Consider the following 4,598-nt stretch of genomic DNA (forward strand, 5'->3'; position numbering starts at 1 on the left):
GCCATATATTCACAGTTAATGAAGACCTAAGATATCTGGCCCAATTTTTATAGTTCACCTTTCAAAAATTTATACAAATTTCAGCTGAAATAGACAAAAGCTCCCTCAGAGCACAGACTGTGTTCTGGTCTCCGTGCATCCATTTGTGCTACCACAGAAGCTAGTATCAAAGACCCACACCAAGCTCAAATGAGTTTTCCCGTTCTCCCCACACCCAACACAGTGAGCTACATGCTCTGGGCAGCTTCATGCCAACTGACCAGAGCAGACACCAGCAAAGAGCTGTGTTTGTTTTAAGCTCCAGCTTCCTGCCACACAAAAGGTGCAGCCATGGATGCTGGATGGAAGAAACTTGTAAACAGCTTGGAAAATGTTGATGTATCTGTCCAAATTAAAAGACAAAAGATTTCTTGGTTGTGTGTAGTGTTAGGACAAGGAGTAATGGCCAAAAACGTGAACATAGGAAGTTCTGTACTAACATACAGAAGAACTCCTTTATGGTAAGGGTGATGGAGCACTGGAACAGGTTGCCCAGAGAGATTGTGGAGTTTCCTCCTATGGAGATATTCAAGACCTAGCTAGACGGCGACCTGTGTGACCTGTTGTAGGGTTCCTGTGACCACCCTCCCCAGCCCCCAACCCTATCTCCATATCCTATCTAAATCACAGGGAAAGAAAAAACTGTAGAGCAGCAGCTCTGCCCCTTCAGCTTCCCCTGAGCCATGAGAGACCCGATGGGCAGGCAAGTCATTTCTTCCCCAATATATACACTTAATGGCCTGTTTTTAATTATTGCCAGAAAGCAAAAATGTGCTTGGGCACTGTCAAGCACCTACTCCTACTGAAGAGAAGAAGGAGAAAGCATCATGTTTTTTAATTTTTCCCAACTTTCAGTTTTGGTAAAGGTAAGAATAATCCATCACTTCAGATGTAGTGGCAGTTCAGTCAGTGTTTGAACAAGTTCTCAGGTCCCTAAATCTTCTCCACTCGTTCCTGAATATTTAGAGATGCCATCAACAGCCCACTACATAATATTTGTACTGAAGGAGCTGTGTAAACAGCACTTTGCTGATTTTAAATGACTAATCATGGCTTGGAATAGCAATATTCTCATTAAAAAAAAAATAAAAAAGCTTCTTAACAGCAATTAGGTACTGTGTTATTAACTGCTTCTGGGATACTGTACATAAGCACTGCTCATTAGCTTCATCAGGGATCAGAATGAAGGTTATTTTAAAACTAAAATGAATGAGCAACAAATCAAACTCCAGGGCTGAACGCTTCAGCTGAAGCTGATGGGTCACCACAGTCAACACGTAGTATAACTCTGAAGATATAATATAAATAACCCAGGTACTTAGCCACCTACTCATAATTTGATTTCAGAGCACTCTGTGAATGCCTTGCATACTAATAACAAACCTCTTCATCTGCTGTTTCTGCCCATCTGCATTAGGAAAAACAAACAGACGATAACTGAGTTTTTTTTGTTTTGTTTTGTTTTGGTTTTTTTTTGTCATGTTAAAGATAAAATGCTGAAAGCTGAAAATACCATTTTATTAAAACCCCAAACCTCTTCACTGGTGATCTCTTCATTAAAACCTGGACTTCTTTTTTTTCCCCAGTATTGAAATCCCCGCGATCTCATCACTGCTGGCCTTGTTGCTGGCATTTCTCTCCCTAGTGTGGGAGGAACCTTATGTTGCAATTGCAGTGTAAGCATTCTCCTACACCAAAGGACACTCAGAGGAGCAGAGATTGGGCACCACTGGGCTTCATACTGAGGTGTATCCCAGCAGCATCTCAGTACCGCACGGCCACTTGTTCACTTCCTCCAAGTGGGATGAGGGAAAAAATTGGGATTGAATTATAACCTGTGGGCTGAGATAAAGGCTATTCACCAAGACAGAAGGGAAAAATGGAAACAGAAATGCAAGTATAACAGCATAGATACCTGCAATGCAATGCAATCACACACCACTAGCTGATCAATGCACAGCAATAAATAACAGCTGCTGCTGACTGATTCCCACCGGCAATGCAAGGACAGCCTCAGGGGTTTTGTCCATGGCAGGTGGGCTCAGCAGAGCTCTCCAGGTGTGGACTGAAGGAAGGATTGGGATGGCAGTGTTAAAAACACATTATGTTAGTACCTATCTGCTGTGGGTTCAACTTAACCCAGAGAATTGTGCCTCTGCTGGTTCCTGAGCAACATGCTACGTGCCGATGGTCAGCAATAGGGCTGCTCTGAGCCTTCCTCCCAATCTGTAAAATAAACGCTGTAAGCATTACACTGCTGCTAGAGGTCTTGCAGAGGTATGTCAAAAGCTTTTGAGGTTCATAGACAAAGAAGTCTTTGGATTCCATGGGACCTGTGGGTCTTTTAATTACCTTGAGTAAATAAACTGGATCACCATGGAATAATCAGTACTCAATTCTTAATGCTCTTGCTGTGGATGTTGGGAACTCACCATGTAATAACCAAACTGAAATAGAGAACCAGAAGTAGAGGATACATTTCCTCAAATAAACTAAAATGGATTTCCCTTCATATAATTAGGTTTATTAAAAAAAAAAAAAAAAAAAAAAAAAGCATATACTTGATTATATGTTTTATTCAACCCTCTCATACTGGACTCTCTTATTAGAGACTCTTCTCTTAGACATAGGATGCATCTCACTTGAAACATTATTCTGTTCTAATTAGTTTTAGTTGTTCTGTATGATGTAAGAGCTCAGGTTAGTGCAGAACTAAGAGAAATTGCTTAAATCCAGTGCAGTGGTAGCCTCCAGATTCTCATGTAACTGCACCGATGCTTCTTAGTGTTTTCAATATGGCTGTCCTGGAATATTTCATACCCACAGCTGGAAACACAGGTCTAGAGTGTGTGCCAATAGAATTTCAATTCAGACACAGCGTTTAGGTAGAAAAGTGATAAATACTGGTATTTAGAGAAATTTGCCTTTTTTCTAATCCTATCATTATACATAGTGATTTCATTTAAGCTTATTTTTAGAAGTATCTAATATCCAGTTCAAAAAAGATACATGTGAAGAGCAGTTGCCTTGCCTCTCCTAATTTGAAAGTCAAATTGAAGAACAGGATGAGTCTATGTGAGTTGATCTTCCTGTCATTCATTTATGGTGTACAAAACAGATTAATTCATCTGATAGAAAAGAAAAAGATAAAAAAGACAGCAAAACACAGTTTCTAAGGAAATTGGTAGAAAACGAACTCAATTTTAACGCTTCTCTTCAATGCAGGAGTAAATTCTGCAGTGAGTTGCCATAATTCATTTATGGAAGGTAGAAATTGCAAAGATTTTATGTACTTACCCACCTACATAATTTGATTTTAGAGTAGTCTGTGAGTGTCTCGTATTCTAATAATAAACCCCCCTTTTTCTCATATTTCTACTGTAGGAAGCACTATGGTGTAGGTTCCTCTTTTAACACTTCACAAAGGAAGGCAATGAAAAAGTAATTCCCTTCAAATGGAATAGTCCTGATGTATTCACATCATTCTACAGAAAGAAGAGCAGAAGGTATACAGAAATGAAGATAAGCTGTAGGATACCCAGCAGACCTCCTGAGAGAAGTCTTCTAGAGCCCAGAGGATACAAATATGCTGCCAAGCCCAACGACTCAAACATTGCTTGAATTGACAAATGTAGTTATTTTTGTCTTCTTCTTGCATTTAAGAGAGAAAAATTTAGAGTTTAAAAATATATAACTGTACCCACAAGCAATAATTTTAATCCAGAACTATAAGTACTGTAAAGTTTGCATTAAAATCATTAGAGCTAACAACAGTGTCAATGCCGTTAGAATTGTAGGATCTTAGAATGGTTTGGATTGGAACAGACCTTAAAGATCATCTAGTCCCAAACTCCATCCCTGGAGACGCTCAAGGCCAGGTTGGATGGGTCCCTGGGCAGCCTGAGCTTGTGGGGGGCAGCCCTGCCCATGGCAGGGGTTGGGATGGCGTGGACTTTGAGGTCCCTTCCAACCCAAACCATTCTGTGATTCTATGATTCTCTGAATCTTTGTCACACAATGTCAAAGGATGCACATGTTGACTAAAACTCTGCAGAGTTGTCTACTGAGATGTAGACTGAGTCAAAATCTTGTGGAAAAACAAGCATTCTGCAAAATGTCAGTGTGCTTGGCCACCACAATCTTCTCCTAGCCTGCCCCCAAAATTCAGATTGTTTTCCAGACTATATACATTTGACAACCCAGATACCACAGAATCAAGCCAACGCAAGCCCTTTCTGCTGTCATAGCCTCAAGGTATGTCAGTGGGGAGGAGGGAGGCTCCAGAGCTGAATACACCCAGGGTCTGGAACCTCAGATCCAGGTTTTGCTTGTGGAAAAGGAAGGGAATGCAACAGCGCAGCTAACACCTGATGCGGAAGCCACAGCTCCACAAGGAGCTTCATAGGGCTTCTCTCACTCATGTTTCTGCTCAGGGGACTCACGCAAAGGGACGGGACATACTCCGGTGGAAAAGAAGAGCTCCTGAATCTTTGTCTTGCTTGACAAGATATTGAGGGAAAATCTTGCTGGAAAATTAAGTTCCTTTTTGCAACCAAGCT

The sequence above is a fragment of the Gallus gallus genome, chromosome 1, assembly GCF_016699485.2.
Source record: "Gallus gallus isolate bGalGal1 chromosome 1, bGalGal1.mat.broiler.GRCg7b, whole genome shotgun sequence".
Taxonomy (NCBI): domain Eukaryota; kingdom Metazoa; phylum Chordata; class Aves; order Galliformes; family Phasianidae; genus Gallus; species Gallus gallus.